This window comes from Schistocerca piceifrons, chromosome 1 (genome assembly GCF_021461385.2).
Source record: "Schistocerca piceifrons isolate TAMUIC-IGC-003096 chromosome 1, iqSchPice1.1, whole genome shotgun sequence".
Taxonomy (NCBI): Eukaryota; Metazoa; Arthropoda; class Insecta; order Orthoptera; family Acrididae; genus Schistocerca; species Schistocerca piceifrons.
In genome coordinates, this window is record NC_060138.1 from 309,646,718 (window position 1) to 309,659,433 (window position 12,716).

Consider the following 12,716-nt stretch of genomic DNA (forward strand, 5'->3'; position numbering starts at 1 on the left):
TTTCTCCCCTCTCCCCCCACCTCCCCCCTGTTCCACTCTTGGCAGGTCCCCGGACTCGCACACGCTACGTGGACTTTCGCGCGCCGGAGATCGCCGCCATCAGTGTCTTGTGTGTGCCGTCATGTTTCGTGTTCAGTGTTTCCCGTCATGCTCCGTTGTTCACCAGTGCCATCGTCTTCTTCAGTATCTGTGCGTCGTCTCAACAGTTTGCAGTGTGGTTTATCGTCAAGTGTGAACGGCTCCGTGTTTGTCTCTCTGTGTCTCCTATTTTATCGCCCACCATTTTGTGACTTTTCTGTTTTTCTCCTGTTTTTTGTGCTTCTGTCTCATTTGGCTGAAGAGCAGCGTATTGTGCTGCTGCCAGCCTGCTTATTGTATAGGCATTAAAATGACAATAAAGTAAAAAAAAAAAAACTCGGCAGGGGGGCAGTTGGTCAGTCGGAGTGAGTCTGGATCAGTCTCGCGTCACCAGTTGCTGGTCTCCCTCTTGTTCGCATTTGTGTCTGTCTGTCGTCGGAGTGCTGGTCTACAGTCTGCTCGGGCAACAGTCATTGGCGGTTGGATCGATCGGTTGGTCGGTCGCGCACTGAGACACGAGATGACTTGTCCGCCTTGAGCGTCGGCGCATGTGAGGCCGCGCCGAATGGCGAGGAGAAGTGGCTTCGCGGCCGACGAGAGCAACAGGAGTCAACCCACGACATCGGCTGGCCGGTGCGAGCTGCGACGCCGTGAGACGGGAGATCGGCGAGCCTTCCTGCGTCCGTTGAAGCGGCTGGCAGCGGACGGATCGGGAGAGCGTTTTGGGGGTGCTGCGCCAGGTCTTTGCCAGACATCGCAGTTTATTAGAAGTTAAGTGATTCGTGATATGTTGTTTCATTTACTCGTTAAATTCTACTTGTTTTCTTGGTCAGTCTCTCGTCCCCAGCTTGCTCGTCAGTCTCCCGTCCGCATTTGTTAAGCAGTTAGTGTTTGTCTGTGTGTCTTGCGGTCTGTCGTACGTTAATAGCTGCCTCTGTCATGTTTGTCGTATTTGGTGTTAACGAATTTATTGCTTAAGGTGCAAAGGCTGAATTCCTGAAATATGTTTTTATCTTGCCTATCATCTCGAGAGGCGGTATATGTGTAATGTAGAGCATGTTTGTACATTTTATGTAAGACTGCATTTCATGGGTTTTTATTTAAATGGTCATTTTAGTTGTCACCCTTCCACCGTAAGCGTTTTCTTTTAAAAACAAGTTGGACTTTCGGTGGCAAATATTTTCTTTTTTTTTTAATGTGAGTGTTTTGTACCATATCCATCCCTCTTACGGGGTGCATAGTTTATGTGTTTGTGTGAGTTGTTAAAATTTTTAGTTTAAAGTAATCTGGTGTGTTGCAGATTTGCACCAGTGTAGTCTTTCAGAGATTGTTGTGAGCGGTCGTGACTACGGCCGTGTTAAAAGGGAGCGGCAAGGTTCTCAGCCCGAAAGCTCATACTGTCAAAAAAAAATTGTTATTTCTGCCTTGAAATTGTAACTTGATATTTACAGGTTGCTTTCTGATTATAATTTTAAATTTGTTTTTTTTAAAAAAGGCTTTTAGGAATAAAATTTCCATTTATTGAAAGAAATTTAAATTGTTATCATCAGTTACCCTCTGGCAACTACTTCCACGAACACATAGTGTGATTAAATGTGTTAATATTCTTGATGAATCGCTAGTAAATAAAGTAAATTCCTTAAGAAAAGATTTTTAAAGTAAATCCTCGGGTCACTAAACCTCTCGATTATGTCCCATAGACCTTCGGTGGGTTTCATGTCGGGCGATCTGGTGGTCAAACCATTCGCTCGAAGTGTCCAGAAAGTTCTTCAAACCAATCGAGAACAATTGTGGCCGAGTGACATGGTGCATCGTTGTCTATATGCATGAAGTCCACGAATGGCTGCAAATGTCTCCAAGTAGCCGAACCAAGTCAATGGTCAATTCAATTGGACAAGAGGACCCAGTCTATTCATGTAAACACAGCCCAATTTTGGAGCCACCACCAGTTGGCTCAGAGTCTTGTTGACAACTTGGGTACATGGCCTCGTGGCGTCTGAGTCACACTCCAACCCTACCATCATCTCTTACCAACTGGAATCGGGACTCATCTCACCCGGTCATGGTTTCTCAGTCATCTAAGGTCCAACCGATACGATCACGGGCCTAGGAGAAGCGTTGCAGCCGCTGTCGTGGTGTTAGTAAAGGCACTCGCTTCGGTCGTCTGCTACCATAGCCCATTAACGCCAGATTTCGCTAGACTGTCCTAAGGAATACGATCATCGTATGCCTGCGTTTATTTCACGCAGGGTTACTTGTCTGTTAGCGATGACAACTCTACGCAAACGTCGCTGCTCTCGCTCGTTAAATAAGGCCGTCGGCCGCTGCATTGTCTGTGGTGGGAGGTAATGCCTGAAATTTTGTATTCTTGGCACACACTTGACACTGTGGATCTCAGAATATCGAATTGCTTAACAATTTCCAAAATGGAATGTCCCATGCATCTAGTTACAACTACCATTCCGCATTCGAAGTCTGTTAATTCCCATCGTGCGGCCAAAATCACTTGGGAAACGTTTTCACACGAATCGTCTCAGTACAAATGACACTGCCCATTTGTACCTTGCGTACGCGATACTACCACCATCTCTATATGTCCCTATCGTTATCTCGAGCCTTTTGCCACCTCAGTGTGCACAGTAAAAAACAACTGTTTGCAGCAGGGAAAACCAAGGATTCGCCAAGCGAACCGGACTCTGGCACGACTGCCGTAGTGCTCAGCCTAGCTGCTGACTTTCCCCACAGCCACAGCACGTTTTCCGAAAGTGAGGAAGGGAAGAGAGAGGAAACGGCGAACGCGCGTTGTTCAGTCCTAGATGAAAAAAGAGTCTCGCTGCATACAACTTGGTTTTACACTACTGGCCATTAAAATTGCTACACCACGAAGATGACGTGCACCAGACGCGAGATTTAACCGACAGGAAGAAGATGCTGTGATACGAAAATGATTAGCTTTTCAGAGCATTCACACAAGGTTGGCGCCGGTGGCGGCACCTACAACGTGCTGATATGAGGAAAGTTTCCAACCGATTTCTCATACATAAACGGCAGTTGACCGGCGTTGCCTGGTGAAACGTTGTTGTGATGCCTCGTGTAACGAGGAGAAATGCGTACCATCACGTTTCCGACTTTGATAAAGGTTGGATTGTAGCCTATCGCGATTGCGGTTTATCGTATCGCGACATTGTTGTTCGCATTGGTCGAGATCCAATGACTGTTAGCAGAATACAGAATCAGTGGGTTCAGGAGGGTAATACGTAACACCGTGCTGGATCTCAACGGCCTCGTATCACTAGCAGTCGAGATGACAGGCATCTTATCCGCATGGCTGTAACGGATCGTGCAGCCACGTCTCGATCCCTGAGTCAACAGACGGGGACGTTTGCAAGACAACAACCATCCGCACGAACAGTTCGACGACGTTTGCAGCAGCATGGACTACTGTATCAGCTGCGTTTACCCTTGACGCTGTATCACAAACAGGAGCGCCTGCAATGGTGTACTCAACGACGAACCTGGGTGCACGAATGGCAAAACGTCATTTTTTCGGATGAATCCAGGTTCTGTTTACAGCATCATGATGGTCGCATCCGTGTTTGGCGACATCGCGGGGAACGCACATTAGAAGCGTGTATTCGTCATCGCCATACTGGCGTGTCACCCGGCGTGATGGTATGGGGTGCCATTGGTTACATGTGTCGGTCACCTCTTGTTCGCATTGACGGCACTTTGAACAGTTGACGTTACATTTCAGATGTGTTCCGACCCGTGGCTCTACCTTTCATTCGATCCCTGCGAAAACCTATATTTCAGTAGGATAATGCACGACCGCATGTTGGATACAGAAAATATTCGACTGCTGCCTTGGTCAGCACATTCTCCAGATCTCTCACCAATTGAAAACGTCTGGTCAATGGTGGCCGAGCAACTGGCTCGTCACAATACGCCTGTCACTACTCTTGATGAACTGTGGTATCGTGTTGAAGCTGCATGTGCAGCTGTACTTGTACACGCCATCCAAGCTCTGTTTGACTCAATTCCCAGGCGTATCAAGGCAGTTACTACGGCCAGAGGTGGTTGTTCTGGGTACTGATTTCTCGGGATCATGCACCCAATTGCGTGAAAATATAATCACATGTCAGTTCTAGTACAATATATTTGTCCAATGAATACCCGTTTATCACCTGCATTTCTTCTTGGTGTAGAAATTTTAATGGCCAGTTGTGTATATTTCACATTTCTCAAGATCACAAAGAAAACGTATTTTCACTATTACGTAATTATTTTTCGCACGCTGAAGACGTAACATAATTTTTGTCTGGTACGAACTGTCGACATACATAGAGACGCACACAATTTTACAGATTTTCACACTCAGTTTGCCAATATCGTAGTAACTTAGTATCGTAATTTAAGAAAGCCTTAACACACATATGAAGGAAACTGTTTCTGTGGAAAACAATGTACATCTCCTGATCAGTTTTAACGTAAAATAATTTTTGCTTTAAACGATAATTACACTCGAGTGCAACCAGTTACACCTGCAGGTGCACAGTGGCCCTTTCAGCTGAAATTGCAAACGGGCTCGAAAACAGATGTAACGATGACAGTGTCCTCAAAAGCTTACCTGGCTTTTGTATTCAAATTTAAGATGGTTTCCCAGCTTTTAAGACTACAAATGTGGTATGCCAGATTCTTTATCTCGATTTCCCCTACATTAATATCCTTGTAATTCTTTCTAGGCCACAGTGAGAACTGGTCCCTTCCAAAAGGTGATTTATTTTTTAAACGCATCCCCATCAACTCACAAATAAGTTGTTTCTCACCTTGCAGTGGGCAGTCAAGTCCACTTAAAATATGAGGTCTGCAATCCAATCCGGATGTTCTAATTTTCGTTCCTGCTCTCCTTTTTCCTTCATGAATTCAACGATAGTGGTTTTTAAATCGAAAAATCGTTCCAGGCATGATCCTTGACTTAACCAGAGTACTTTGCAGTAATTTAATTATGAAGTTTCTATTCTCGTCGTTCAGTTCCATCGAAAACTGTTGCAACTATCAGTGGAATAATGTGTGTGACTACAAAACATTTACTATTTGTACCACCAGTTTTATCACGTGCTCCATGCGTGCAAATTTGGCCCAAAGTGCTTCTTGGTGTACAGAACAACTAATGTCGTCTGTCAACCGTTGTAATTTCTTTGCCTTTTTATAGTCAACTAAGTCCTTAAATTCCTTCTGCATGGTGTTGTAATGTCGTTCCATAGCAAATTTCAAGTACTCATCGATTATGTGACTCTACATCGCATAGTAGATGCTGAGAATTCTTATCCTTCTCACCTGTAATTTCTATTCTTTTGAAAGGCTTGAAACGATAGGTTGCTAGACTCTCTCTTTTTGTGCAGGAGCTATGAATTCCTTTTATAACAAGAGCAAACAGCAAAGGGTAAATGACGCTGAGGCCATGATTGCCTCTGAAATGAAATAAGTCATGCCGAAGGAAAAATGCGGCACCACAATGCTAAATGAAATGTGGCGCTGTACCGAGTGCTTCCGAGATATACCGACCGAAGCCGAGCCATGTCGAGGCTTTCGCCGCACGTGGCTCGCACATCGTGCTCATGTGCAGTTTGGCACGCAGTGGCCGCATCTGGTTTACAGTGTAACACACTGCTGCAGGGGCCGCTGAGACGATAGTCTGATACAGGACACTTGTGGCCTATCAGGCCAGGAAAGAAACTCAAATCGATCTACGAGAACTATCTAAGCTACAGCACTCACGCAACGCATAAAATTTTAAATACCTTCTCCTCTTATACGGTATCGGCTTAAGCCTGTCATTTTTTAAACTTTTTCTGTCGTTAATGTTAGTACTTTAAAATTTGTCGTAAGGGTAATGAACAACAAACCACCTTTGTAAATGTTATGCAAAAACTAATTACATTTACAATTCGATCTAAACTTAAGCGTTTGTATCGTGGTACGAAGGCCAGAGAAACAAAAACCATTGAACTGTTAATTTTAAGCTGTTATAAATTTGAGGAAAATTTACACTAACAATTCGCAATTACGACTACAAGGTATGTTTAACAATCAAGGGGGGTTTTTGCGAGGAAAAGAAATGAAATGTAAGAAGGCGGGAGTATAATCAAATTCTCTCACAGATCATATACGATATGGAAAGGTGGCTTTCGTACGCCAGCTTGACTTGGTCCCTCGGCTTGTTAGATCACAAGTGTCTCGTGTCAAACTATTCGTCTCGACTTTCCCTAAACTGCTGTGATTCGTTGTAAACCGTTGTCTTTTACACTCAGCAGCACCATCTAGTTCTGTCATGTGCAAGAACTATGATAATTTTGATGTAGCAAAAAAATTGTTGTGACAAATGTTATTTTGTTCCAAAGGCTTATGCTTTCTAAAATCTTACGACCATAAGAGTATAAAAGGTACTATGATCACTACAAGTTGTTATTTTTTAAAAATCTGGCTATGGTGCATTTTATATAGGAATAACAGATATGTTTAAATGAAATTCAATGACACAGCCGTTTTGTAGATCTGTTAAGAAATTACGCATTAAAAATTCATTTACAATGGAGACTTTTTTCTGCTGTCACGGCCATTTCAGTGACGTGGCACCTAGAAATATTCTCTATTCTTTAGCGAGAAAATTTTCGTCAGAAAGATGTGATCATATAGAAATTATGGCCAGAGTTTAAACGGATTGCAAATCACGCCATAGACAAGTATGTATCGAGTAAGTGGATTAAGGACAGAAAAGACCAACAATGGTTTAATAACAAAATTCGGAAACTTATGACGAAACAGAAACTGTTGCACGCTTGGTTCAAAAAAGAAACACCAAATGACAACAGGCAAAAGCTAGTAAAAATTCGCGCCTCAGTTAAAAGATCTATGCGCGAAGCATACAACAATCATCGTCATATCTTAGCAGAAGATCTTGCCGAGAGAGGTAGAAATTTCAGATGCTAAGTAAAATCGCTAAGCGAGTCACGGGCTTCTATCCAGTCACTCGTTGACCAGTCTGGTGTAGCGACAGAAGACAGCACAAGGAAAGTCGAAGTTTTAAATCTCGCGTATAAGAAATCATTCACTCAGGAGAATCGTACTAACATATCGTCATTTGACCGTTGTACAGACTCCCATATGTAAGACATAACAATATTCACACCTGGCATAGAGAAGCAGCTGAAAGAGTTGAACACAAATAAGTCGCCAGGTCCGGGTGGACCCTTAATCCGATTTTACAGACGGTACTTGCGGCACTGGGCCTTTACTGGGTTTGTATTTATCGCGCAGGTGACTCTTGTATCTAAGAAGGGTAAAAGAAAGAACCCGCAAAATTGCAGATCAATATCCTTAACATTGGTCAATTTCTCACAAGATGTCCTACGAATCATGGATGAAGGGCAACTGGATGATTCCACATTCCCAGATTTCCGGAAAGTGTCTGACACAGTACCTCACTTCATTTTGTTAGTGAAGGTGCGAGCATACGGAATAGGTTCGCAGATATGTGACTGGCTCGAAGACGTGTAATCCACATTGAATCTTCGGACGATTCTCTTAAACTTCAGTTTATTCTTCTTCGCTACCAATTAATGGTCTGAGTCTATATCTAAATTTAGTATCTCTGTCTGACCATAAAGTAACACAGGCACTATCTTCCCGAGTCTTTTCCAAGCATATCTCCTCCTGCTGCAATTCTTGAACACAGTATTCGCTATTACCATTTGAATTTAATTGCAGAACTGAACTGGTCTTTCTCTTCTCTCATTCCCATTGCCTAGCCAGTATTCTCACGTAACCCTTTCTTCAGTCCCTTCCCTTACAATGCATTCGAGTCCCTGATATTTATTAGATTTTTCACCTCCCTTCACATACTGGATTACCTGTTCAGTGTCCTAATACACTCCCTCCGTCTATTTATCTTCCAGTTGTGACGTATATAGAACTACCACTGTCAGCGTTGATTTGCTATCGAATATGGTGAGAACAACCCTATCACTGAAGTGTTCACATTAGCTCACCCTCCTTCCTGTTTTCCGATTCATAACGAATCCTACTTCCGTTATACCATTTTCTGCTTCTGTTGATATTACCTTAAATTCGATCGATCATAACTCCTCATTTTACGCTTTCATTATGCTTCACTGACACCCACAATATCTAGACTGAGTCTAAGCATTTCCCTTTTCAGATTTTCTAGCTTTCCTATCACGTTCAAACTTCTTACATCCACACTCCAATTCGTCGAACATCTAATACTCCCATAGTTGTTTACCTACTTAGTTATTTGTGTGTATACTGATGTTATACCTCTCTACTATACGGTTCCGAGACATCGGAACTAACCTATTAATTACGCAATGGAATTTTTAAAATACTATTTTAAAAGGTGGCACTATTGCTCGTAAACACCCAACTGGGGAAATGCTTAGAACACAATATATAGAATACAGTAACAGCTGCCCAGGAAGTGTACCCTGCAACATGAACTTATCCAATGGATTCTTCCAAACAATGTGAGGTTAATCAGATATTCGGTATCATGTCCTGCTGACGCGGATCAAATACTTCATGCGACCGATATTTAGTAAATACCCAACAAATGAAGAAATTAAATATTAGAGCGTGCATCTACTGGAATGATAAATTCTACTCTTGATAAAACAATTTATTTGGAATAAAACCCCTATGATGAAGATTAACAATAAATAACTTACAGAACTTACAGTGGACACATAAAAACATGAAGTGACTGCAATAAACTAATATTGGCTATTTCGCTTCGGTACTGAAAAACTAGAAGAATCTATTTCAGTCAACTGACGTGAAACCTCCGTAAAGAAAGTTTTACAAGTGATTCCAGCAATTACTATAGGCCCTGAATTCCGGAGCGGGTGTCTGTTTCATCATCTCAGACAGCGTGCTTTCGGCGTTCAGTGGCAACTCCCGAAGTATAATGTGATGCGAGCAAGGTTGCAGCCCCACAATGTGTTCGGTACTGAAATCTAGATCCTCAAACAGCGGACTATTGTCCACAAACTGCGAAGACAAAGCTCTGTCAAAATAGATCCACTGCCAACGATCATCGTAAGAAGTAAACTCCCAGTCAAAGAGGCGAAATTCAGAAGCGTCTTAATCGTAACAGTATAACAGAGAATGTGCTCTCCAGACAACTGTATGCCAGACGCAAGACGAGAACTCTCAGCCAAGAAGCGAAGTTCAGAATCGTCTTAAACGAACAGCAAAGTTTTCTACGCGAGTTATCGGCTATAACAGAAACTTCCTCCAGCCCAAGAACTCTGACGTAAGTGTGCCGTGCTCGGTGTCTCAGGCAGATTTCCTTTCTAAAAACTACTGGCTTTCCAGCTCGTCTCTGGTTACTTCACCCTGAAGTAGGCGGGCTAGAATCATAGTGTAACTGCGCTCTGTTCGTACTCCCACTCTCCTCACTCTGAAAAAGCTCCGGCTAACCACAAACTCAAGTTTGGTGTCTGCCGTCGAACCTTCTAGAGCAAATTTCGTCTCCCGTTGCTTCATACAATTCCACCAATTGGAAATGTCCGCGTTTAAAAGCTCGGGAAACAAGCTGGCGGACGCGACTCCATGATAACGGCTGAGTGGCTGGCCCGCGGACTGACACATTCTAGGTGGCTTCTGTATTGTCTAATAATTTGTCTGCCGTCATTTCTGCCGCCTGTCCTCATTTCTGTTCCGGCCACTTCAACGCGGAAGCAGGCGCCACCGGCGCCTCCGTGGTCGGCGACCACTTGCTAACAACAGCCTTGCGACTGTTGTATCCCTAGAGACTCATGATGTGGCGTGTCGCCGCAGGAAGTGCCAAGTGCTCCCAACCTTCGGCTAACTCCCCGCTGTCTTTCCTGTTCGCTCTCCTCTGGTTGCACTCCGGCCGAGATGTCCTTGTCTCATTCCTCCACTGTGTTTCTCACAACACTGCTACATTTTTAAGGACCGGTACCCAACGCTCAAGTGAAGATAATTTATTATTGCCAAGGGCTACTTGTCAATGTCAGTCATATTCTGTATTCATAATAAAACGGCCGTGCTCCGTTCAAATGACATTAAAACTCCATATAATTCTTTATCATAGTGTGCTTCGAAAGCATTGTAAGATGCAAAATCTTGTCATCTTACGAAAGTGTATTATTCTTTCGCTATTTATCCCTGCCTATTGGCAGTCCCCTCCGGCAGTTCCAAATGGGGGAGTTATCTGGAATATTTTTCCAATGGAGAGATCATCACTTCTTTTCAGCTACAGACCACATGAAAAATGAAATGATCGTATGGTATTGTTGGCGAGGATGTCCCAGTCGGCTTCGGCCGCCAAGTCTTATTTCAACCGGCGCCACATTGGGCGACTTGCGGCCGGTGATGAAGATGAAATGATGATGACGACAACACAACACCCAGTCCCCGAACGGACAAAATCTCCAATCCGGCCCGGAATCGAAACCCGGCCCAACGCATGGGAGGCAAGCATTTTACCACTCAGCTAAGCAGGCGGGCAGAGAGCACATGTCCTTTGTATACACGTTATGCGTATTGAATGCATTGGTTTCCATTGCGTTCTGCATCCTTATGCCGTTGTTAATAGCTGATTATTCCGGCTTTTGGAGGCAGTCTCACACACGAAGGACAAGAGAGAGTCCCGAACCTCTGGCCGCTCCCCCACCCTCTTTGACAATGATGTTGGCAGTAAGGGGTGACTTCTTATGCCAGTAAAATTAGAACTACACTCCTGGAAATGGAAAAAAGAACACATTGACACCGGTGTGTCAGACCCACCATACTTGCTCCGGACACTGCGAGAGGGCTGTACAAGCAATGATCACACGCACGGCACAGCGGACACACCAGGAACCGCGGTGTTGGCCGTCGAATGGCGCTAGCTGCGCAGCATTTGTGCACCGCCGCCGTCAGTGTCAGCCAGTTTGCCGTGGCATACGGAGCTCCATCGCAGTCTTTAACACTGGTAGCATGCCGCGACAGCGTGGACGTGAACCGTATGTGCAGTTGACGGACTTTGAGCGAGGGCGTATAGTGGGCATGCGGGAGGCCGGGTGGACGTACCGCCTAATTGCTCAACACGTGGGGCGTGAGGTCTCCACAGTACATCGATGTTGTCGCCAGTGGTCGGCGGAAGGTGCACGTGCCCGTCGACCTGGGACCGGACCGCAGCGACGCACGGATGCACGCCAAGACCGTAGGATCCTACGCAGTGCCGTAGGGGACCGCACCGCCACTTCCCAGCAAATTAGGGACACTGTTGCTCCTGGGGTATCGGCGAGGACCATTCGCAACCGTCTCCATGAAGCTGGGCTACGGTCCCGCACACCGTTAGGCCGTCTTCCGCTCACGCCCCAACATCGTGCAGCCCGCCTCCAGTGGTGTCGCGACAGGCGTGAATGGAGGGACGAATGGAGACGTGTCGTCTTCAGCGATGAGAGTCGCTTCTGCCTTGGTGCCAATGATGGTCGTATGCGTGTTTGGCGCCGTGCAGGTGAGCGCCACAATCAGGACTGCATACGACCGAGGCACACAGGGCCAACACCCGGCATCATGGTGTGGGGAGCGATCTCCTACACTGGCCGTACACCACTGGTGATCGTCGAGGGGACACTGAATAGTGCACGGTACATCCAAACCGTCATCGAACCCATCGTTCTACCATTCCTAGACCGGAAAGGGAACTTGCTGTTCCAACAGGACAATGCACGTCCGCATGTATCCCGTGCCACCCAACGTGCTCTAGAAGGTGTAAGTCAACTACCCTGGCCAGCAAGATCTCCGGATCTGTCCCCCATTGAGCATGTTTGGGACTGGATGAAGCGTCGTCTCACGCGGTCTGCACGTCCAGCACGAACGCTGGTCCAACTGAGGCGCCAGGTGGAAATGGCATGGCAAGCCGTTCCACAGGACTACATCCAGCATCTCTACGATCGTCTCCATGGGAGAATAGCAGCCTGCATTGCTGCGAAAGGTGGATATACACTGTACTAGTGCCGACATTGTGCATGCTCTGTTGCCTGTGTCTATGTGCCTGTGGTTCTGTCAGTGTGATCATGTGATGCATCTGACCCCAGCAATGTGTCAATAAAGTTTCCCCTTCCTGGGGTAATGAATTCACGGTGTTCTTATTTCAATTTCCAGAAGTGTATATTAATACCTCCAGCTGCTGACGGGCGTTGATATGTATCAACGGGGACAGGTGAAAATGTGTGCCCCGACCGGGACTCGAACCCGGGATCTCCTGCTTACATGGCAGACGCTCTATCCAGCTGAACCACCGAGGGCACAGAGGATAGCGCGACTGGGGGTACTATCTCGCGCACGCCTCCCACGAGACCCACAGTCTCACCTTATATGTCCACACACTATATTCGCAATGTCCCACCCCAACATACTCATTACACGTGGAAGACATTCTTACCAAGTCCCGTAAGAGTTCGGGGAATATGTGTGCATCCGCACAGAAGAGGAAGGTCATGGCCGGTATTGCCAGATCTATGTACTTATATGGATACATGTACTTATATGGATACATGTCCGAAAGTACAGATACCATATCCATATAAGTCTTATGTCAGTAGTCT

General features: G+C 45.4%; 1 non-coding gene across 1 annotated transcript; it reads right to left on the bottom strand.

The window, feature by feature from the left end:
* Positions 1 to 12,342: 12,342 nt before the first annotated feature.
* Trnat-ugu lies at positions 12,343 to 12,417 on the bottom strand. Its single transcript has one exon. It is a non-coding gene; the product is annotated as a tRNA-Thr (tRNA).
* Positions 12,418 to 12,716: the final 299 nt, after the last annotated feature.